This window comes from Condylura cristata, unplaced genomic scaffold, assembly GCF_000260355.1.
Source record: "Condylura cristata isolate star-nosed mole 26May11 unplaced genomic scaffold, ConCri1.0 scaffold00010, whole genome shotgun sequence".
NCBI classification, from domain to species: Eukaryota; Metazoa; Chordata; class Mammalia; order Eulipotyphla; family Talpidae; genus Condylura; species Condylura cristata.
This window is the reverse complement of record NW_004567111.1, coordinates 44,589,057-44,615,196: the sequence shown is the minus strand read 5'-3', so window position 1 is coordinate 44,615,196 and position 26,140 is coordinate 44,589,057. Positions and strand designations below refer to the sequence as shown.

The following is a 26,140-nucleotide window of genomic DNA, read 5'->3' as shown; positions in this document are numbered from 1 at the left end:
TAGTTCTATTTGGTCACTTCTTTTCCAATGTTCCTATCTTTTTATCTATCTACCTCACATTTCTGCACTATCAAAATCTAAAAACTGCTGCCTTTCCCATAACCATTAAACCTCGCTTTGACAATGTAACCACAATAACTTTACAGTAGTAGTAACGGAGGCCAGTTAAGAGTCCTAGCCAGACTAATATGGATAGATGCTGGGGATAATTCCATCCTAAAGAAAGTCAACAAATGAATGGTTCAGGTCCTCCCTGGTGGCACAACAGGTTAGGATGCAACACTCCAAGCTAGCCTCAGCCGTTTCAGTGCAAGTTCTATCCCCTGCTCTGGAGGTGATCCAGGTGGCGCAGCAGACCTCTCCTGTCGCACCCGCTGCTCCCCTCAGCAGTATACTTCCTCAACGTTCCTCCTCTGCTCCCCACCCTGTCTCTGGCGAATCCTCTCAACATTCCTGCACCTCTGATCTGGACCCCAGTTCTGTATTTATAAATAAGTCTTTCCCCAAAAATAAATAAATGGTTCAGGATAAAACAAATTTAAATTGATGGAATACAAATTGTCCTTAATTTACATCCCAATAATCCCAACATAAATTAAAAATTTTAAATTGAATGCACTTAATACTCCTAACCTACTGGATTATAAATTAGCATCACCTTGTCTAAACATGCTCAGAACATTTAATGGTCACATACAGCTAGGCAAAATCATCTAACAAAATTTTACAATAAAATGTTAAATATCTCATGCAAATTACTGAATACTGTACTAAAAGTAAAAAACAGTCCGGAGGATATCAGTTTACCCTGAAGATCATACAGCTACAATTCATTGGAGCTGCCTAGCATCATTAGGGAATATCATAGAACATATCGCTAGACCCAGAAAAGATCAAAATTTGGTGCTGTTTCTACTGTACATCAATTTTGTGCTATGGTAAAACAGAAAAATCCTAAATCAAACCATACTAAATCAAGAACCATCTGTACAACAATCTCTTAGATAGAAGTACTGATACACAGAGGTGGTATGACCACAGCTTTGGAATTTGTTTTGAATGAGACTAATAATGTACAAAGAATTTCACTGTCTATGTCACACTATTGGTTCCTTGCAAAGGAGTTCTCTATGCAAATGCTGTCAACATCAAAGAGCCCATTAACTAATGAATAAATTACATTAAAAGATAAAAGGAAATGCATTATTCTTGATTTAAGTCCTCTAGAACAAATCACAGAAAAGAAAAATCTTTAATATGATAAGCTGTACTTTTCACAAATAAAAAGCATTATCAGCTTAATTATAAAAATACTAGAGAAGGGAGGGGGTGGGAACAAAGTGGGGAGAGGGTGCAATGGTCTATATTAAAGGTTACTAAGGGTGCTTTGGTGTTGGGTGTGGTATAACATATGCATATCTGAAAAGATGTGAACCAATTCACAAATCATATAGTTCTGTAAACCAATACTAACTCAATTTTAAAAAGGTCACAAAACATTATGCATACACATACCCCCCAAAGAAACATTAGAATATTTCCACTTAAGAGTGCTCACAATATTCATCAGAAGTTTAAAGTATCAAGAAAATGTCATATCCAATTAACACCTACAACGATAAAAAAGGATTTACCTACTTGAAAAAATAATGCCAAAGTATAAAAAAGGTAAGACTTGTAGCATGATTCCATTACTGCTCTTGGATCCATTTCTGCCACATCTCCTTGGTGCTTTCTATTTCACATCCGGTTTCAACCCCAACATCTCAGACAATGGCAACCTTGGTTGCATTCTTTTGCATTTACTTGCAGAGATGTGTGATCGCAAAATAGTGAAAAGTACCTATTATGTCTTGTAATAAAGAGTAATCTTTGGTATAAAATACAAAACTGAAGTTAATTAAGCAATTTATGTGCTGATCACAAAATATAAAAGTTCAAAACACATCATTAAATTGAAAGAACATACACAAATCACTGTGACACACCACACTGACAAAATAAAGGATAAAAATCATGTAACATCTTAGTAGATGGAAGGGCATGTGACAAAATTCACCATCCATTTATAATAAAAATCTCTCAGCTCTCCCTGGTGATGCAGTAGGTTAAAGCACAGCACTGAGAAGCTAAAGCCGCTTCGGCATGAGTTCGATTCCCGCCTGCCCCGGAGGTGACCACATGGTGTGGCAGACCTCTCCTGACCAGCCCGCTGCTCCCTTCAGCAGTGTACTTCGTAGATCTGCCTGTTCTGCTCCCCACTCTTGTCTCTGGTAAAGCCTCTCGCCGCCCTTGAGCCTCTGGCCTGTACCCCAGCTCTGTATGCACAAATAAATAAATCTTTTTTAAAAAAAAAATCTCTCAAAGTGTTTACGGAGGTAACATATCTCAACATAAAAAAAGATTGTATCTGACTAGCCCATAGCTAAGACCATTCTCAACAGTAAAAAGCTGAAAGCTTTCCTAAGAGCATAACAAGACAAAAACTCCTGCCACTTTTATTCAACATTACACTGGAAGTCCTAGTCAGAGCAGGTAGTCAAGGAAAGAATAAAAGTTGGAAAAGTTGAACTAAACTGTCCTTACTTGCAGATGATATATTACATACAGAAAACCCTACAAGCTCTATCAAAAAGCTGTTAGAACAAATTCCAGGAAAGCTGCACAATATAAATCAGTCCATGAAAATTCCGTTGCATTTCTATACATTAGTAACAAACGGGGGGGGGGGGGGGAAGAAAATAATCCCATTTAAAATTTTACCAGGGGCCCTCCCTGGTGGCGCAGCTGGTTAAATAAAGCACTGCACTGAGAAGCTTAAGCTACTTTCGCATGAATTCGATCCTGGCCTGCCCGGGAGGAGATCCACAGGGAGGAGATCCACATGGCAAGGCAGACCTCTCCTGACCCGCCCGCTGCTCCCCTCAGCAGGGTACTTCGTCCATCTGCCTGTTCTGTACCCCACTCTGTCTCTGGTGAATCCTCTCACCCTCCGCATCTCTGGCCTGTACCCCAGTTCTGTATGAATAAATCTTTTTTTTTTTAAATTTTTATCAGAAAGAATAAAACATCTAGCAGGGAAATGTTACCTAAAAACTTAAGTTAGATGCCCTCTACTCCTCCCACCCAACCCAAACCTCTTTCCCTCTGATAAATTCAGTTTTGTTGTCAAGGCCCCTGATTTGTTTTTACTTTGTTTTGCCAGTTTATCTGCTTTGTTTCCTTACAGTGCACATATAGATTAAATCAGCCAATGTTTTCCTCTTTCTAACTTATTTCACATCACACAATCATGACCAGTTCCTTCCATTTTGATACAAACAATAAAATTACATATTCTTATGGCTAAATAGTCCACTATATGCATATACTGTTGCCTCGTTATCCAATCATCTATCAATGGGCGCTAGATTTATCTTAGCTATTATAAATATAACGGTATAATAAACATTGTGGCTAATCTAACTCTTCCAGTTAATGAGTTCATATTCTTCAGAGATAGATATCCAGAAGTGTCATTGTTGGATCATAAGGTATTACTACTTTTAATTTTTTGTGGAAACTCCATGCTGTTTTCCAAAATGTCTGTATCAATACACATCCCCACCAACACTTTATAAGGATTCATTTTTTTTTTTAAGATTTATTTATTTATTCGTACAGAACTGGGGTACAGGTCAGAGATGTGGAGGGTGAGTGGATTCACCAGAGACAGAGTTGGGAGCAGAACTGGCAGGTCGAGGAAGTACACTAGTGAGGGGAGCAGCGGGCAGGTCAGGAGAGGTCTGCCACGCCATGTGGTCACCTCCGGGGCAGGCAGGAATCGAACTCATGCGGAACTGGTTTAAGCTTCTTTGTGCAGTGCTTTAACCTGCTGCGCCACCAGGGAGGGCCCTAAAGGATTCATTTTTTTTCCACATCCTCACCAACACTTGTTACTAGTCTTTTTGAAGGAAACAATTCTCTCATATATGAGATAATATCTCATTGTGGGTTTAATTTGTACTTCCCTAGTATTAAGCAATTATGAGCATTTTTTCACATTAGTCATCTTATGTGTCCTCCAGAGAAATGTCTAATCAGACCATCTGCCCATTTTTAAATTGGATGTTGGTTGGGGGTGGGGGGATATTTTTGCATGAGTTCTTTATCTACCTTGGATATTAACATCTATCAAATATATGATGTACAAATAACTTCTCCCATTCTGTGCACTTTTCATTCCGCTGCTGTTTTCTTTCACTGTGCAGAAGCTCTTTAACCTGATGTAGTCCCATTTACTTTAGCTTTTCATTTCCCCTGTCATTAGGGTCAAATTCCCAAAGACATCTCTAATATCTATAACATCTATATATTGTAGAACATTACCTATCAAATTTTTCTTCTATGTATTTTACGTGTTCAGGTCTTACACTAAAGTCTTTAATCCATTTTGAACTTATTTTTTTTTAAAAGATTTATTTATTTGTACATACAGAACTGGGGTACAGGCCAGAGACTCAGGGGCGGTGAGAGGCTTCACCAGAGACAGAGTGGGGAACAGAACAGGCATATCAATGAAGTACACTGCTGAGGGGAGCAGCAGGCGGGTCAGGAGAGGTCTGCCACGCCATGTGGTCACCTCCGGGGCAGGCGGGAATCGAACTCATGCAGAAGCTGCTTTAGATTCTCAGTGCTGTGCTTTAACCCGCTGCGCCATCAGGGAGGGCCACCACATCTTTTTAAGATTTATTTTATATATTTATGCATAGGAGAGTTGGAATATAGGGCAGAGGTACGAGGAGGGGAGATGGGATGAGAGGATTCATCAGAATCAGAATAGGGAGCAGAATATACAAATCTACTGAAATACACTGCTGAGGGGCGCAGCGGGAGACAGGAGAGGCACCAGGTGGGTCAGCTTCCTGGCCACAGAGTGAACTCATGCTGCAGTGGCTGTCAATAACTTCATAGTGCTAAGAAGCCCCCAATGCCATGTTTTTTTTGGGGGGGAAGGAGGAGCTACATATTTTTTAATTTTTTCTAATACATTCGTTATATCATCCTTCATTTTTGTACAATATATGATTTCCCCGTGAAATTCCCCCAACCAATTCACCCTTGCACAATCACCATAGTCCCTTGTGCTCTTCCCCTTCCTGTCCTTACCATTTTCCATTCTCCTCCACTACAGATTGTCTCTGATCTGTAAATGCCTTATGATTTTTAATTTTTACTTTATTATACTTTTTTCCTGATTCCTCCTATTAAGTGTCAATGCCATTTCTTGATGAGATTTTCCTTTCTCCATTGTACAGTCATAGCTCCTTTGCCACAGATTAAGGATCAAGATATGTATGGGTTTATTTCTAAGCTCTCGATTCTATTCTACCAACCTATGTCAGATTTTATTCCAGTACTACTACATATATTATATATGGGATATATATCATATATAACACAGTATATTTATATTTATATTCATTTTTTTTCTTTTATCTCAAGATTATCTAACCAGGGTCCTTTGTGATTCCATATAAATATTAGCATTTTTGTTCACTTCCAAAAAAGATAGGGGTCATACTGACTGTTTATCACTTTAGGTAAAATGGCCATTTTAACTATATTTTCCCCATTTATTTACCTAAAGTTTACCTAGGTAAACTTTAACAGAGGAGGTGAAAAACACATGTGCTGGAAATTGTAAATACTAATTAAAGAAACTAAAGATAAAAAAAAAGTTTACCTAGGTAAACTTTAACAGAGGAGGTGAAAAAACACATGTGCTGGAAATTGTAAATACTGATTAAAGAAACTAAAGATAAAAATAAATGGAAAGATAGTCCACATTCACAGATTAAGAGAATGATGCTGACAAAATGTCCATACCATCAAAATTAATACACAAAGTGATTGTTATACTTAGCAAAACTCCAAGGGCATTTTTTACGGAAATGGAGGAAACAATTCTGAAATGTGTTTAGAACTACAAAAGACCCAAAATAGCCAAATCAACTGTGAGTATGGAGAACAAAGGTGAAGGACTCACATTCCCTGGCTTCAAGTATATTATAAAGCTCTGGCAATTGAAACAGTATGGTAGTCATTAAAAGACAGATAAAGAGAATCAAGAGCATAGATGTATGTCTAATTGATTCATGACAAGAACACACAATACAGAGAGGACAATCTCTAATTAATTGTGTTGGGAAAATTGGACTGCCATATGCAAAAAAAAGGGGGGGGCACTGAATACAAAAAGGTAACTCAAAAGACTGAAAACTTATTTGAAAATAAGATAATAAAACTCCCAGAAAATAACAACATGAATACTGGCAGTGACTCTCTTTAGTGCTTATTCCAAAAACAAAGACAAGCAATAGAGTGAAAGCAAATGTATACAAATTATATACCTAACAAAGAACTTGTGTCTATTACAGACCATTACAACTTAATAAAAAGGCAAGCCCAGGGCCGGCCCTCCCTGCTGACACAGTGGGTTAAAGAACAGCACTCAGAAGCTGAAGCCCCTTCAGCATGAGTTCGATCCCCAGCCCCAGAGGTGACCCACATGGTGCAGCAGACCTCTCCTGACCTGCCCACTGCTTCCCCCAACAGTGTACTTTGTGGATCTGCCTGTTCTGCTCCCTGTTCTGTCTCTGGTGAATCCTCTCACCACCCCTGCACCTCTGGCCTGTACCCCAGTTCTGTATGAATAAATAAACCTTAAAAAAAAAAGATGTGGTACATATACACAATGGAATATTACTCAACAACCAAAAAAAATAAATAAATGCCTTTTGCAGCAACATGGATGGAGCTGAAATAGATCATGCTTAGTGAAATAAGCCAGAAAGAAAAGGAAAAATAACAGATGGTTTCACTCATAGCAGGAGTATGACGGACCAGGAGAGCAAATAATAATAATAATAATGAACTGCTATATACCAGAGCCATTTTACAGGAGTGGAATAGAGAATGGGTCAAAAACAGCGGGGGGTGGGAGGGAGAGGAAGGAATGCACTGGACTATGGTGATGACACACAGGTGATTTGGTGATGGAAAGCCCATGGGGAGTACAACTGAGATGGAAAAATGCACAAAACGATGTAAAAGTAAACTATTTTATATATATATAAGACAAGCCCAATTTACAATGTACAAAAATCTGAATAATTTTCCAAAGACACACATTGTTATTACATACATGAGAAGTTCCTCAACATTTTTAACCACCAGGAAATGTGAAATCAAAACCACAAAAAAAAGAGCAGTAGACAACTACCAAAATGGTTATAATCAAAAAGGGACAATAAGAACTAGGGACAAAGATAAAGAGAAGTAGAAACATTGACATACTGATGATAGGTATGTAAAATGGTACAATTACTTTGGAAAACAGTATGACATTGTCTTCAACAGTACAGGTTACCATCTGAGCCATTCATTAATTCTATTAACTAGATATACACCCAAGAGGAATACATACCTGCACATAAACCTGCATACACATACTCAATAATAGCAACATTGACAATAGCTATGTAAACAAAAAAAATCTATCAATACACAAAATATATCCATAATATGGTGTATCTGACAATACAAAGAAATGAAGTGTTGATATGCACTACACCATAGATGTTAAAGAATCTACAAAATGAATGGTGACTGATACACTGTTAGTATAAAATGTACAGAATAAGCAGATCTGTAGAGACAAAATGAAAACAGTGAAGGGGCTATATAAGCTACTAGCCAAAATGTTTCTTTTGGGTTGATGAAAAATTTCTATAGTTGATTGTGGTAAGTGGATGCACAACTCTTGTGAATAAGCCACTGAGCTATACTAATAGATGAATTATACCTAAATAAAGGTATTAAAAAACACCAATGTGATAATGCTATAATAAAATATGTGACAAAGATGGGGGTGGGGGCTGTTCATAAGTCAACGGATGAGGAAAAGTTCCCTGAGAAATCACATTTGAGCTTAAACCCTTGAAAAGATGCACAATCTGAAAGTCTGCCAAAAGAACAAACCGAGGCTGAGAAAATTTCAGATGAAATTAAAACTGAAAATTCTGATGGGAAGAGAAGTAGCTAGAGGAAGATGCATGAGGAATACTGAATGCTCAAATTACTTTTTCATGCAAGCAATGGCAAATTTTTAAAAAAAGTTCTAACCAAGATAATAAAATAATCAAATGTCTTATTTTTTAAGATTTATTTATTTATACACACGGAACTGGGGTACAGGCCAGAAGTGCAGGGTTGGTGAAAAGATTCATCAGAGCCAGAGCGGGGAGCAAAACAGGCCAACTGACAAAGTATACTGCTGACAGGAGCAGCAGGCCAGTCAGGAGAGGTCTGCAGCGCCATGTGGATCCAGGGTACGGATGGAACTCATGCTGAAGTGGCTTTAGCTTCTTAGTGCTGTGCTTTAACCTGCTGTGCCATCAGGGAGGGCCTTCAATGTCTTTTACATAAATCCTAGCAATTCCCACAGGAGAATGGAAGGAAGTAAGAATGGTGTAGAGCCCCTGGTTAGGAGACTACTAAACTCACAAGTAAAGAAAAAAATATGTATGATAAGGATGATAAGGACCCGAACTAACTCAAGAGCAACAAGTACTGAAAAAGGGGGTATGAGAGATAATAAAAAGGTAATTTTAATGAGTAATTGGAGCAAAGAAAAAAAAATTAATGACTGAAAATTAGCAATGAGCTCAAACATCAGATGTTGCGTGTGACCAACACAGAAATGAAGCAAAAGAAAAGACTGGCATTATGCAAAAAAAGCTTAAAAAGGAGATGAGGAGAAAAAGCAAAGTATTTATTATAGGGTAGTTTTTCTCCATATTAAAAAGCCCTTAGGTAATCAAGTCTAATAGTAAAATCTGTGTTATATTAGGTTAATAATGCTTGATGAAAATAATAGAAGGCTCTAAAAAAAGAAAAGGTGATAATTTCAGCATTACTTAAAATGTTTCTAAGGGCCCTACCTGGTGGAGCAATAAGTTAAAGCCCAGCCACCGCAGCACCAGTTTGATCCCCAGGGGCCAGGAAGATGACTCACATGGCACAGCAGACCTCTCCTGCCTTGCCTACTACTCTCCTCAACAGAGTATTTCAGTCAATTTCTGCCCTCCACTCTCACCTGTGAATCCTCTCACCCCCACACCTTTAGCCTATAAACAAGTTCTTGTATGCATAAATAAATCTTTTAAAAAAATAAACGTGCCTAAGGAAGAATGTATCAGGTCTAAAGGCAGCAAAGTTTAGTAAGAGGAGAAATAATAACAAAGTACCTACCCAAGCCAATGCTAACAGTTCTAAACAATCAATGTGTTTTAATTCAGTTAATCCTCACCAAAAGCCAGCAAGTTAAGCAACCTCCTTTCCTAGATAGTAAGGTACAAAGAGATTAAACAATTTGTACAAAAGCCAGAAAAGGAATGGGATGATCGGTCTTACAATCCACCTTTTTAGCTACTTAAATAGCACTCAAAAGCAAGTATTATATTTTCAAAGCAAAACTTGATTTCAATGATAAATCTACAACCAACCTTGATATATTGGTGACGTAAATCTTCTTGGCTAAATGGAGATACTGACATTATCACAGGATATTGAGGAGAATTTAGTCATGAATATAAAACCACCAAGTAATTATTGTTACCAAGAAATAATAATACTTTTCTGAGCACATATTGGCACCTATTAATATACTACCAGAAGCACTTTACATACGTTATTTTATCTACTCCTCAGTATTAACTCAGATAGTATCATTAGGAAGATGAAAGATTGGGAGTTGAACAAGATCACATTGTTTGATAAAATAATTATAAAACAGCCCAATTCTCCATCTCATTATCTAATTTCACTACAATGTGACACTGTATAGCTCCTCCTATCAACAGGAGGAATTAATTTCAGGATTGGTTTTTGAATCCTGCCAACAGAGTGTGGCAGAAGTGACACTGTGCTGGTTCCAAGAGTAGACATCTAGAGAACTCACACATTTCCACTACCTCTTTAGAATACTGCTACCACCATGTGAACAAGCTCAGACCTGTTTGACAAGGCTTGTGCCTCAGTAACCTGGGGACATCCAGTAACTGCCACCCCCCCCCATCATCCAGCAGAGAGCAAGCCAAATGCCAGAAATATGAGAAGTCACCCTAAATCAACCAATCCCAAGCAAACCTGCCAGGTAAACAAAGATGTCTGAGTGATCCTAAAGGAATTCAGCTCAGCTGAAATAAGACAAATCCAGTCCAGATGATCAGAACTATCCTTCTGACCCACAGTCATACTATAAAGTCTCTGTTTAAGCCACTGAATGTTTCTGGTTTTTTGTTTGAAGGTGAGATGATATAGCACGATATCTAATTAAAATTCAAGTTGAGCAAAAGAGCTGGATTTACAGTCAGGTGTGCTCACTCCAAACTGACCCTCCTAATTATATTATGTAACTTTGTTTCAGAGTAGACATGACATGCAATGCTACTTACTATTTTCCCATTTTCAATTTGTGAAAAAGAATGTGTTGTTTTATTTTAAATTTAAATTTGGAAAAACTCAAATTAGTAAATATAACTAGTTTCCTCCTTTAGGCAAACAAATCCAAAAAGCTACAATTAGGATTCAATTGCTAGCAATCATCTGTCCATTATCAAATACTGTATAATAAAGAAACGTTAGATGTACTTTCCTGTATACATGTACATTTCAATGTAAATAAATATGTGCAAAGTATCCTGATTAACTCCCCAAGTATTGTGAATATATCTGTATTAGTTTAAATTCAATTTCATTCTTAACTGATGCTTTCCTTCCCAATTAACAAACCACATCATTTATCTACCTCTACATTCATTTTGCTGTTATAGTACTCTTGAAGGATGGATCTCGGTTTCCACCAAGAGATGTAGTAATGAGTCCTTTAAACTGGAATTTGAAATTGTCACTCAGTTGCTTTGGGCTTTTCAGGTCAATGAATCAACAAAGTGGGTTACAGAACTGGCTGGGTTGACTAATCTGACAATCGAGGGGAATCTAGATTGCTGCTAACAAGAGGGACTTTAAAAAAAAAAAAGTACACTTAAAGTACATGCCATACAGAATTTCCATGTACTATGATTAATAAAAATGAGTGAAAACAATCAGATAGGACCACCAAGGCCTCGGGCGCCTAAAAAATAATAGTCCGGGTCAACCTAACAAAGAAGAAACCATAGCCAGTTGACAGACCTGCCAAGAATGGCAGGAATGACAGAATAAGGCAATTATTGATACCAACCACAGCAACAAGACTAATTGCAGAAATGAAAGTTATAATGAGGATTCTTTCCTATTTTGATATGAAAAATTTGTACATATATTAAGTCGTTAAAAAATCTACCTTCCACGAATATCTAATATTAGTTAATTGCATTTAATTATCTCAGTAATTAAGATACTGGATATTAAATAGAAAATGTGACTTAGGTGTAGGAAAATGAACCAATTATGTATAAGATTTTTCATACTCTCTTTTAAAAGGGATTTGTGTTATCAGCTGGATATGTTCAACAAAAGTTTACGTTTACAACTGTGTTTATTTGTAAGCAAAATCTGAGTGAAAGAGGTACGTACAGAAGCCATTACCAAGACTGTGATGGCTTTATATTGTCATCTTAGCAAGGCCATTACTACATGTCTCCAAGTTGTGTTCCTTGCATTGTTGTTAGTCAGCCTCATAAGAAATTCTGATGGCATTCAGAAATTAAAGTGAGGGAGCAGCATCTTTATAATGTCACCTTAAGGTCTGGTGTTGTCATTCTCACAGTCATGGTTCTTTGGGCTCACCTTCATAGGCATGGGGCAGGCCCCAACGTTACTTCAGTTCCGCTCAGATCTCCTGTGCTCTTCCAAGTAATAATTGAGCTAAGTTTGTATGCTGCTCTCAATGAGTGAGGTATAACCGTGGGTTGCCCAAATTATCAAAGGTGCAGGTGTGGAAGCGGTAAAAAAACAATGATGGTTCAAGTTCAGGCTCATAGGTTCCAGCTCCAAGTTTCAAATCCTTAAAACTTCCAATTTAACCTTAGCTCCCCACCCCAGGTCCCCACCTTGATATCAGAATATCCTTCCTAAATGTCAAGTTACTTTAAGCCTAGCACCAGATTCACAAGTATATAACCAGGTCCTAAACTGGTAAAATCAACCACTATAACAAATTCCTTATACCACTCACAATAATTTTACTTCTCTAATTGAATCTTTTTTTTTTAAGATTTATTTATTTATTCAACAGAACTGGGGTACAGGCCAGAGGTTCAGGAGCACTGAGAGGATTCACCAGCAACAGAGTGGAGAGTAGAACAGGCAGATCAACAAAGTACACTGTGAGGGAGAGGTCTGCTACACCATGTGGATCACCTACCCCGCGGGGAGCCAACTCACGGTGAAGTGGCTTTGGCTAGCTTCGCAGTGCTGTGCTTTAACCCACTGCACCACCAGGGCAGGAGGGCCCTCTAATTAAAGCTTAGCGGATAGAAATGGAGAAGTTATTTAGACTTAGACTACTACAGAAAGTAGTAATTTTGTGTCTTCTCTACCTCCTATTACACTCAGCTAAAATGAAAAAGTCAAAATTCACATATGGGGGTAGTCATGTAGCTTATTTTCCTTCTGGTAGCAAATATACCCTCCCTGGTGGTGCAGGGGTTAGTAGTCTCAGTGCTATCAAGCTATCACCAGCCACTACAGAATGACTTCAATCCCCTAGCCAAGGAGCTAACCAACATGGTGCAACAGATCTCTCCTCTCTCACCCACTGCTTCCTCAGCAGTCCATTTCAATGGATCCATCTGTTCTGCTCCCCACTCTATGTCTGGTGAATCCTATTACCCCCCTATACTTCTCTCTCTCCCTCTCTCTCTCATACATACATACATACAATCTTTTTTTAAAAGAACATTAAGTTCCAAGTATATCTATTTTCTAAAGGAGTAAGTTTTAACTCTAAAACATATCCTCTTACAATTATATATACACTAAGATTAACAAAATAGTCCAAATTCAAGATAACAATGAAAAATAAAGTCATTTTAATAAATATGCTAAGACTGACGTTAAATTTAGACTTGTGCTAGAAACACAAAATAATAAATCTATTAAAAATATATGTCCCGGGGCCCTCCCTAGTGGTGCAGCGGTTTAAAGCACAGCACTAGGAAGCTAAAGCCACTTCAGCATAAGTTCGATACCAACCCTGGAGGTGATCCACATGGCACGCGCGGCAGGCCTCTCCTGACCCGCCTGTTGCTCCCCTCAGCAGTGTTCTTCGTCAGTTGGCTTGTTCTGCTCCCCACTCTGTTTCTGGTGAATCCTCTCACTGCCCCTGCACCTCTGGCCTGTACTCCAATTCTGTATTCATAAATGAATAAATCCTATATCCCCCTTCTCTATACCCAACTCAGCCAAATGAAGGCATTTTTTCAAAAGTTTGTTTAGTTCAAGTCAAAACCAAAACTTCATATGTTTGTGAAATGATTCTAAAGGGAATAGACCAAAGTTGGTGCTAGCTAACAAGTAAACAGATGTCCAATACTAAAAATTCATGAATTTTAAGACAACAGCAATAGGGATATAATTTCCATTTTAGTACTTCTTTCACTAAGTAGAATTACCATAAGTAGAAAAAGTCAAAGACAACTGAAAGATGACATTTTCTTCCAGAATCATCCGGTACCATGTGTCCCACTGATATCGATAAGAAGTTGTTGCTAATAAAGGGGGAGAGAAACTGAAGTAGAAATATATCTATGGTTGTCCCCTTCATTGGTCTTTGTAAACTTACTTTAGATCCTGGCTTATCCCTAGATAATTACATATTTAAACAAAGTGTATATAACTGAAGATGAGTTTCTTACTCTAAAAAACATAATCCTAAAACAAGATGTGTGTTAAGTCACCACCTATGTTTAAAAGTCCAGTGTACACAGGACTATGGTGATGACACATGGATGACTCGGTGATGGGAAACCCAAGGGGATTACACTTGAGATGAAAAAAAAAAAAGTACAAAATGATGTGAAAATAAACTATTTATAAAAAAAAGTACAGTGTGAATGAAAGAATATTAGTTTGTGAAGAGTTCTAAAACTGGTGAAAGACCTTTTGTCAGCTCATTAAACTAACTCTGGATAAAAATTTAAGGAGAAAGCAATCAAGGGCAGGTAGAAAGTATATTTAATCAATGAATTAGAGGAAGTTCGCTGGAAATTCAAGTTTACACAGCTTTTTATCTGCAGGGACTCCTAGTCTGCGACAGTAGCATATACCCACTAGGAATTCAAGCATGAAGTCTCAAAAGTTTTATTGGAGTTCCTGGCCACAGAGTAGCTAGAAATTGGGAGGGGAAAGGTTAAAAAAAAAAAAAAACCACTTCAGGGAATATCTCAAAAACTAATATAAATGTAATATAAACTAATATAAATGTTTCACTAATCCCTGAATTATATGTTCAGATTAGATGCCAGCCAGTTCAGTAGAAGAAAGCAAGTAGAAAATTAACAGAATTTAGGAGTAATTTTGGGTGCTGCCCATTACAACGTGTGGCCTTTGATTCTGGCCAAGTTACAGGGCTTAGAAAATACCCTCAGTCTTTTTACAGGCCCAGCTTAAAATATAAGATCAATTCTCCATATATTAAAGATGTTAGGCCAGTAATTTAACTACAATCATCAGAAGAAGGTAAGAGAATTTTGAGATGACACAGCATCCACAATGTGCAGCCTACAATTAAAACTTTTTAGAGGGCCCGCCCGGTGGCAGCACTATGAGGCTGTCTGCAGCCACTGCAGCACAAGTTCGATCCCCTGCCAGGGAGGTGATGTACATGGTGCAAGAGATCTCTCTCCTTTCTCACCCACTGCTCCCCGCAGCAATGTATTTCAGTTGATCTGCCTGTTCTGCTCTTTACCCTGTCTCTGGTGAATCTTCTCAGTAGCCCCCACCCTGCACCTGCCTGTATAGTTCTTGTATACATAAATAGATAAATCTTTAGGAAAAAAAATTTTGACCTATTCTCATGGGGTGGGTAAAAAGTAGTCTAAAAAAGAATGTGAAATAATTAAAATGAAGAAATTAACAAATAAGGACTGTAGGGCAACTATTATAAATTTGTTCAAAGACGATGAAATTCATAGCCACTATGGGGACTCTCAGCAAATAAACACAAATTGTTTAAAAAAAGGAGTCCTTAAATCTTATACATTATTGTGAAGTAGCATTACCTCAATAAAAAATACAATTTACAAAGAATCAAAAGATGCAGGTTTTACTCACTTTCTAAAAGCAGAGCATTCCTATGAAAACTTTGACAAGCTGAAATGGCTTAAAACAAAGAAGCAATTACAATAAACTAACATAAAATATTTTGATTCCCAGGTCTAAAAAATAACCTACCAAATCATATGAAATAACATGTATAATGAAAGTACAAATGATACAATGAGTACAGTGTGTATAATATAGCTCCCACATTAGGAGCTTGGTGATTCTATTCTCACTTTTTGGGGTACACAATGCCTCTAGGTCAGCTTACTATAGAATAAATCCTCCAAGGAAATTTTCAATGCTATTTTTGCTTTTTGTCACAAAGTGAAAATTACCTCTATAAATATTCAGTTAAATGAATAGTTCTGTGCATCTATGTACAACATGGTGACTATCAGTTAAAAGCTTCTCAGAAATTATCTTTAATGTTCTCACTATACACACACACACATTTAATTATGTGAGGTAATGGATGTATTAACAAATCTTATGCAGTATAATACAGACCAAATCATCACCTGGTGTACCTTAAACTTAATGTTATTTGCCAATTCTATCTCAATAAAGTGGAAGTGGGCTGGAAACTGGGAAAATAGGCTTCCTAGCATATCAGGAAAAGGATCCATAACCTTGAAGACAGTAGAAATTACTCAATCTGAAGAACTGTGAGGAAAAGTGAAAAAAATTAAGAGATTCACAGATCTACACAGTACAGATCTAAACAAAATTATAAAGTATTTCAGAAAGGAAAGAAAGATGCAGCAGGACAAATTTAACTGATGCTTAAAAAATTCCAAATTTAGTTTAAAATACCAACTTATCATCAAATAGGCTCAACAAATTCTAAACAGAATACAAAAACTGCCCACATCAATTTATCGAAAATTTAAAAACAGAATGAAGACAGAAGACAATAAAATGACATGCCTGACATTAAAGAAAAATACTAATAATCTACAACCTCTATCCAGCTAAAATATTCTTGAAAAATGAGTAAAATACATATTCAAAAACTGAAAGCTAAGAGATTTTAACAAAAGACATAGTACACTGAACAATGTAAAAATCCAATGCCCTCAAGAAACTAACAATAAGCTCGAGGAACATAAACTAAAACACACAGTGTGAAGGTGCTTGAAAGAATAATAAAGTATCAGAGTAGTCTACCAGGTAGAGGAAGAAAGGCAGAATTTTAGATATTAGACATGCAGAATGAGCCATTATAGCAGAGAAATACCGTATGCAAAGGCACAGAGACAAAGGGTTAAACCAACAGACATTTATCTGGGAAAAGTTCAGCATTTTTGGACTTTAGAGAACCTATAAGGTAGTGGAAAAAAAATGTCGGCAACATAGGTAAATGCCACATTAAAGCTAAAGTATCACGATTATAGAGGTATTGAAGGTGGAAGCAAAGAGACCTGTCAGAAGGCAACTTTTGGGAGAAAAATTCATGTTTGTTTTTAGTGAAACAACCAATGGCAACTGTACTGAAATAAAATTTCATGAAAATGAATTAAAGAATCCCCAAAATGGGACCCTCCCTGGTGGTGCAGTGGGTTAAAACACAGCACTAAGAAGCAATAGCTACTTCTTCATGAGTTTCATCCCTGCCCCGGAGGTGACCACATGGTGTGGGCAAACCTATCCTGTCTTGTCTGCTGCTGCCCTCAGCATTGTACTTCGTGGGTTGACATGTTCTGCTCCCCACTCTGTGGTGAATCCTTTCACTGCCCCTGCACCTCTAGCCTGTACCCCAGTTCTGTATGCATAAATAAATAAATCTTTTAAAAAAAAAAAGAATCCAACATGGACATGGAAGTGCATAAAGATTAAGAACAGGCCATGGCGGGTGAGGGAGGGTGAGGGAGTAGACTCTTTAAGGATATAAAATAATGCTCTATCTCATTCAAAATATATACATATATATTAAAACTACACTAAAACACCATTTTTCACCATAATAATGACATAAATACAAAACATTTGTTTATATGCTACATTGGTAAAGCTATAGAAAATATGTATTCTCATATATGCATTGCTAATTACACTGCAAATGGCAATTTAACAATATCTATGAAAATTGTAACTGCTACATTCTTTGACTCAGTAATTCCACTTTGTGTTTACCCTACAAACCTGCACCTGTACAAAATGATAAAAGTACAAGGTTGTTCAGTGCAGCATTTTTATAACAGTAAAAACTGGAAACAATGTAACTGTCCATAAAAGGCTAAAGTAAGATACATAAATAAAAGATAAACACTCATAGCAAAGGAGAAAGAAACAAGAGAGCTCAGTCACCAGCACTTTATAAACTAAGACCTTGCCAAAATATATTAAGTGGAAAAAAAGTAAAAGAAAAAATAGTTTCCAACTTTAGAGTAAAACATGGGGGAGGAGTATGTGGGGGGTGGGAAGAATGAAGAAGGTAAAAATATTTGTAAATGATTATATTATTAAAATCCTCCGAAAGATATATAAGAAATAAATAAACTTAGTATAAACTACTATAGAAGTCTGGAATCTAAAATATGGGATGAGTACGCTGGATAAAAGACTTATTTTTTTTCCCTCTGTTTGCTTTTTAATTTTTGAAGCATTATGTGCATAAGGTAAAAAAAAAAAAAAAAACTTTGAAAATATATAGTGGCACAACGTATTAGGATGCAGCACTGCAAACTAGCCGCAGCTGCTTCAGTGTGAGTTCAATCCCAGGCTCCGGAGGTAATCCACATGGAGCAGCAGACATCTGTCTCGCCCGCTGCTCCCCTCAGCACTGTACTTCGTTGATCTGCCTACTCTCCTCCCCACTCTGTCTCTGGTAAAGCATCTCACTGCCCCTGCATTTCTGGCCTATACCCCAGCTCTGTATGCATAAATAAATAAGTCTTTTAAAAAAGAAAATATATCTGAATCAACAGGATTTAGTACCTCTTTTGATGGAGAATTAAGGGACGAAGGAGCAGTTATGATGACTGCTAAGTTTTTGACTAGAGAAAAAAAATCTACTCATCCCTTACTATTAAAGTTATCTATCTGTACTATTTATTGATGTTAAAGGTAAAGGAGGGGCAGTTGAGTTTTGGACACAAGTGGGGGTGTCATATTCAACAGTATGTAGCAAAAAAAGATAGTAAATTTAAGAGACTGGGGATATATTCACTAGTAGAAAGCCTTAAGAGGAAAACATCTATATGAGCCTAACTATTTATTACTTGTTCTATATATCCAATTACAGGGAAGGGTGGGAGCAACTAACACAAAGTGAAGAGTATATACCAATATTCATATCCTCACAGATATTAGGCTCTCATTTAAATGCTTATTTAATACATTTAGATACTTTCTCAAGATTACAATAAAGTGAGACATCAAAAGAGGGTGAATATACCTTCTACAGATGATCACCTGACAACAGCACGAGAGAATAAAAAATGGTAATAGTGATAATTACACCAACACAAAAAAGCACACACAGCATTCTTGAATTGCTCTTTACAGGAACAAAAGTTACATATTTTGTCATCTAAGACTTGGCCAAAATAGTCTCTTCAAGTTTTCTATTCCTAGTTCCTGCACTCTCAGCCTAAAACAACTAATCTCCTTTTATTAAATTTCTAATTTCAAATATTTTGTTTATGCCTTCTTAAAAGCACTAACTATAATAAATGTTTTCCAATTATTTGCCAATCTTTTTCTACTATGTTCATGAAGTCTTCACTAAAACTAAACAAATTTATATCTGCAAACAATTCTCCAGACTTTGATGAGAAAACAATTCTGACATTAGGTCTCAGTATTCTCTAAAATATATTAACATACTTTTTTTTTAAAAGATTTATTTACTTATGCATACAGAACTGGGATGCCAGAGGTGTGGGGCTGTGAGAGGATTCACCAGAGACAGAGTGGGGTGCAGAACAGGCAGATGAACTGAAATACACTGCTGAGGGGAGCAGCTGGCGGGTCAGGAGAGGTCTACCACACCATGGGGTCACCTCCCTGGCCAGGGATCAAACTCATGCTGTAGTGGCTTTAATAGCTCACAGAGCTGTACTTTAACCCGCTGCACCACCCAGGAGAGCCCAAAACCCAAGTAGTCTTAACTACCCTGTTCTTCTGCTAACCTTAGAAAAAAAATTCTCTCTTGAAGCACAGTATTACAAGCCTAAATATGTTCCTACACATCTTAAGTCTTAAATGCTAGCAACCTTCCAAACTCCAAGTAGGACAAAAAAGTCTTGACCTAAATATGTTAGACCACAAGGACAGGGGAGAAGGCAAATCAAAAGCTGAAAAAAGAAATAACAGGAGGAAAGTGTTCACAAGCCGCATTCAAAGCTTGTCATTTTGAGCTAAGCTTGCTTGATACCTGCTGCTTGACAGCTATCCTGAGCTGGTGGTAGGAAGGACTAATTCAGCTGAGTTGGGGCTAGGTGAAGGCTTCCTGACCTAGTTTCTACCTGGATCAGGGTTTGCAAACCTTGGCATGATTGACAATTTGGGTTAGATAATCTTTTGTTTGTGGAGGGCTATCTACATCTTGTAGAATGTTTAGTAACACTTCTGACCTCCATCTACAAGATGCCAGCAGTACCACTCTACCTTCTCCCTCTCCCCCTCCCCCCAGGAGTGACAATCAAAATGTCTCCAAGCATCCACTTCCCCGATGTGGCAACCAAAATATATCCAGACACTGGCAAACATGAGGGACAGGGATATTAAAAATCACCCTCATTTGAGAAGTGCTAGCCTAAACTAGGGGTAATAATGAAAAAAGGCCAAGTACTTTATATTAATAAGTATATGTAGTAATTGTGGGAAAAACAGCTTTACTGAGATTATCTCTGACATTATGAAAACTGCATATATTTTGCACTTTACAACTTGATGTCTTAATGCATGTATGGACTGTGAGAAGATCACCATAATCAAGCTAATTAATTAATGTCACCTCAACACAGTTATGGGGGGAGGGGAAGAGGAAGTCTTTTAAACCATCAGCTCCCAAGTCTACCGAGAAAAATTCATTTAGAAATAAAATTGTGGGCCCTCTTTGGTGGTGCAGCTGTTTAAAGCACAGCACTGCAAGCTAGCCATAGCCGCTTCAGTGTAAGTTCAATCTCCCGGCCCAGAGGTGATTCACCTGGCGCAGCAGACCTTGCCTGTCTCACCCATTGCTCCCCTCAGCAGTGTACTTTGTCAAACTGCCTGTTCTGTTCCCTACTCTGTCTCTGGTGAAGCCTCTCACTGCCCCTGCACCTCTGGTCTGTATCCCAGTTCTTTATGCATTCATAAATAATTAAAAAAAAAAAAGATAAAAACGAGAAGCTAATGGTGGAGGTATTATGTAGGGATTAAATAGGAGAAATGTCCATCTAGACATGCCAACAACCCCAGATTTCAGTACAGTTCAACATGTAAGGCCTTTGACACTCTAGCAGAGCATCAACTCTAGAGAGATACTGCTCAAGATCAGAAAATAGATCTAAAGGATGCTAGAAATGAGAAATGATCCCTTTGTCTGGTTTGAAGGAAAATCAGTTTCCTACATAAGAAAAAATGGAAGAGTCCCTCATCTCTAGAGGAACTAGAATACCAAATTCAAGATGGCCACCCACTGCATGAAAAAGAAGCAAACCAAGTTAACAATATAAGTGCAAATGACAGCTGGGGCAAAAAAGGAGAATGGTAAGATAGGGTAAGCAAACAGAAGACAGAGCTGACCCTATACAAAATGTATTTGCCCAGACTCACATCTCCTTTTCTACCTTTATATATCTTCTATTAATAACAAACTGAGGGCTTTAAATACCCTGGTGTTTGTTGATCCCTCCATGTTCAAAGTCTAGCACTTGCAGCCCCTCTATTCAGAGCACTACTTCCCCTCAAGATGCCACAGGTTCCCAAATCTTCCTCTGTTCAACTTTCACCTTCCTCAGACATTTCTAGATGGGAATAGGAAGTGGAAAGAAGTGTCACAAGCAAACTAAATTACTGGATCTAAAGGAATGTGCTGTAAGTAACCTCCATCCAATAAACTTATTTAAAAAAAATTTACCTTCACTCATAATCAAAATGCAAACTTAAAATAAGAATCAAATTTACATATCAAAATGGCAAAAAGTAAAGTTTAATAAAATCCAATACAGCTGAACATGTAACAGGCATACTCATGTAGGCTGATTAATGTACACTGTCACAACCTAAATATCACATAAAGGAATCAGAATTATGATATATGCTCATACAATAATAATTTTTTTCATTATGCTCATCCATATGTGCTAATTAAAAAAACACTGTGATATTAACTAGGGAAAAAAAGTAAACTAAAGTTAAAAAAAAACAGAACCTACAGTACAATAGCATTTGCATATTTAAAAAAAATAAACTCTCTGAAACGGTAGTAGCTACCTTTTAGTGGAAAGAAAAAAGTTTACTTCCCGGTACTATAAAAATTTCTTATATTTATGTATAACCTTTAAGTATACAGTTCTTTAAATGACTCTATTCCTCCCAACCTTAACAACTACTCTCTCACTGTCAATGCACCACCACCACTATCCATCATGTCCAAATAACCAAAGGCTAACTGAAACTGCCTGATAAAATGTTAGCTAGTAATGTAACAGGTACAGGTTTCATGGACTCCGCCCCTACTCCAGATGCTGGAACTCCAAATCCCACCAGTACCAAGAAACACACCAGGACGTGAGGGCGGAGCTGAGCTGCCAGGTTGGGATAAAACCCGGACATATGGGCTCTGGGGGCGACCTGGTGGTTCCGCAGCTGATCGTTTTTTTTAGCGCTCAATCGGTTTTCAGCGTGCTGGTGGAGTCCAAGTCAGCAGAACTGGTAGGACATCCTAGTTAACCTGTGTTTCTTTCCCTCTTTCCCTGGGTTATTCCTTTACCTTTCTCCTTATAAATAAACCCATTATTTAACCTTTTGAGTGTGTCCATAATACGACTGAATCGTAAGCGCAAGGGTGAAGACCCACAGATAGGCAACCCAATTCACATTGGGGTGCCCTGTAACAGTAAGGGACATATTTGGAATAACTATTTGAGGCTTTTCTTTAAAATCTCTTAACTTCTCCACAACTATGTAAGAGGTGAAAGAAGAGGCTAAAAATGAACCACAAATTCTTGTTTCCTTTCTGGTTCCTAACCTGCTATCCCAGAGAAAGACAATAATTGTGATTATAATATCCTGTTCCTTCTATCAGTTTTGTAGTTAGTCTTGGCTAATTTTTTCTGTAACATGTGAAGAATAACTTCAACAGTCACTAAGAGGGTGGAAGATCTGAACCTCCAATCGTAGAATCAATTAACAGTAGAGATCCTACTCTGGTCTTTCTCAACTCTTATTCCCTTGTAATGCAGGTAGCCAATCACTAGTCTATAAACTTCCTCAGGGCAGGATCTCCATCCTGTTTACTGCATCATCCCTGATACCACATTTAGACAAAAGTGTAGTATTTGTATATCTTTAACTGAATCAGATCTGAATATATTCTCTGTTAAAGAGACAGGTTAGTGAAGTACTTTTAGGTCTTTCCTGACCCTTTAAAGATGTTTCAAAATAGCATTCTTATTTTAAATAGTCTTTCCTTAACTTCTCTCAGTTGACTTTTAAGTGGTACAGAGCTAAACCAAGAATGTCTAATAACTGCTTACTATTAATGCCTAATCATTAGTGCATTTCTTGACACAACTAAATTTTACTCATTTGAATTTAATCTTCACAATCTTCTTACTGCGTGATCACCTTTCCAACTAAGACAATTACAGTCTCAATACATGCTGAGAAATTTCTGACCTTATTTTAAAATGAAGTAGTTTTGGAATTCTTTTACATTCCCAACAGTAATGAGTATTTTCTACACTACAATTTTCTATAAATGCCAATTGTAATTGAAAGTGACAAATGACTGAGATAGTAAACAGCTTTAAACATAGACACACACACACACTCATATACAGATCTTACAATAAAGTTCAACACCAACTTTTCCAAACACTCCAGCCCACAAATTTCACAAAAAAATAAATAAATGCTATGTTATGTTATACAATGAAATCCAAGGAAGTGCTTTCAGGAGCCAGGAGACAATAGGTTATCTTTTGAAACAACTTAAGTGGACTGATTCCTGGATAGAAACTATTAAAATCAGACTCAAACAGACAGTTAGCCTTAGTTGAATGAATGAAAAGGAGAGAAATTAATGGAATATAATATATTAGCTGGCAATAATATTAAATATTGCTTAAGCACTGAATAAAACAAAACAGACCATGGGAAAGCTTTTAAATTTCCAAAATGTCTAATTTCACCAGTTCTCTCTGTGAATCAAGACATACCCCAATTCTATCAGATGAATATAACTGTAACTCTGGATAAACCAATTAAATCACAATCTAAAGCTAATTGCTCAAGTATATGGTAAGCTACTGATCACATTTAAGTTTCCTTGTAGTCTTCCAACACTAACAAAAGAAACACTAATTTATTCTTTTACACTATATATGTAATATACATCACCTAAGTAAGCTGAATCAGTGCGCTCTCCCATTAATTGTAGGCATACATGATCAAAAAAGTAGTAGTGAGAAATCCAAAGGACAATCTTAATTCTCCAAGACTGAGCAGCAGAAAGAACACAACCCTCCAAAATAATCCCCTCCACACAAAGTTTTGGTTATATCCTACAGGTTAATTCTTCAATATGGTAGCCCCTGCCTATTTTATTTCAGACTTAAATTATTGTTACCCTTTTTGACTATTAAAGCCATAGAACAACTTTAAGTTCAAAATTAAAACTTGTATCCAACAACCAACTAATGAGCAAAAGACATGTCAAATGAAGCTTATTGTAAAACATCTCGTAACACATATCACTATCTTCACGTTTCTCCTCTAATTCTTGGGAAAAGACAGACACTACCAGACAGAAATAATATCTAAAGGAAAAGTACAAAAACTACTGTAAAAAGAAAGTTAATAGAAGGCAATTTAACTTCAACGAAAGAGGCAAATACAAGGGCACAAGTTTTTTTCTTTTTGAAGGGCCAATACAAATACTACCTTGTCATTTGGAATACCCAATTAAGAGGATTTTTTAAGCCGTTAACAAAAGGTTAAAAAAAATAATTTTTCAGTAACAAAAGAATGTTACCTTTTCCATATAAATTTGCATTTCAAGGAATGTTTTGACTTAAGATGTATATATTGGTGTTTTTGAGAATAAATCTTTTTAAGATTTATTTATGCATACAGAACTGGGGTGCAGGCGAGAGGTGCAGGGGTGGTGAGCAGCAGAGTGGGGAGCAGAAAGGGCAGATTGACTAAGTACACTGCTGAGGGGACCAGATAGGAGAGGTCTGCTGCGCCATGTGGGTCACCTCCGGGGTCAGGGATAGAACGCTCACTGAAGAGGCAGTGACTAGCTTGCAGTGCTGTGCTTTAACCTGCTGTGCCACCAGGGAGGGCCAAATAAATCTATTTTAATACAGAAGTTCCATAGTAAAACTTTCCCCTACATATTTACCATTGCAATTATTAATTAGGTTTTCTGCTATCACCAGATGACACAGGAATAACTGTTCCTGTGAAAACTGACCTGCATTCACCATAGGAACACTAATTTTATTGTCCCTAGAACTGCTAATATATCTAACGCCGGCACTGTGTTGATAAATGGCCCCTCTACTCCTTACCTTGCTCAATGCCATTTTTGCGTTAACTATTTTACTTGACTACTAAATGAGCTGTTTCGTTGAAAATGGTGTACGCTGAAACTTTCGATGTGTCAACTGAGGACAATGTTTATATTGCCATTCAAATTTTAAGTAATTATGATTTATGTACAGCTCACTTGACATATAAACATAAAGGTTCTTGGGAAGGCAGTGGAAGACTCCCAGCTCACTCAAAACCGCAGACCAACCCTCTAAATTAAAGGTTACATCCAAAGTTTCCGAAACTATTTACTAAACGGAGTAGGATCGCTCAAACCAGCACTTCCCATCCATCACTTCATAATAAAAGAACGATAAGAGCGTTCGCTGTACGTTCTTCAAAGTACAATAAGGGTTCCCTTTATTAGATTAGTTAGGATGCTTAAAACTAGTCGGTAGGGAACTGCTCTTTCCAACCTTCACGGAATTCACACTGTCCGCGCGAAGGAACGCAGTGACATGCAATTCTGCAAAAAAGTGGGGGGGGGGGGGAGATGCTGCATTTCTAGGCTCAGATCCATCCCCCAAGTAACTAGACCGCTGCTTGGAGTACTTAACGTCCGTACCAAATGGCAGCAGCAGCAGCCGCCACCGCCGCCGCCGAGATTTTTTTCCCTAACCAAACTTTTCAAGTGTCACTACCTTAAGAGTGCAGCAACGTTAAACATTTACATCTGTACACCATCTCATTGTTGTTCCAACTCAGAGGCTTTCCCACAGGAGAGCCAGACCCCAGTGGTCGCCTGAGAGGAGTCACTAGAGCCAGTGCTGGGCTCTTCCTCAACTGGGTGCTCAGGTTCCCCTAACGCCAGAGGCGCGGAGAGCGCGCTTTATCTCCGCCGATGGCAACTAACAGTGTAAGAATGTCACTGTAGCAGCCCGTTCTCCCAGCCTGGAGCGCAGACTGGGTGGCAAAGGCGAAGCGCCGGGACCCAGCGGAGCGGGCAAGGTCGCCCACGGCCCGCACACTGCCCGGGGCTCAGCCCGGTCCCGCGCTCCCCGCCCCTCGCCCGGAAGGGGGAAAACCCGCCAGCGGGAGGATTCAACAGGAGCACCGCGCCGCCCGCCTGCCGCCCGGG

At 37.9% G+C, this 26,140-nt stretch overlaps 1 protein-coding gene across 4 annotated transcripts in view; it reads right to left on the bottom strand.

Moving 5' to 3' along the window:
* PDS5B (PDS5 cohesin associated factor B) overlaps positions 1–26,140 on the bottom strand; it is a 151,325-nt gene that overhangs the window by 124,488 nt on the left and 697 nt on the right. The gene's annotated exons all lie outside the window — the stretch shown is intronic.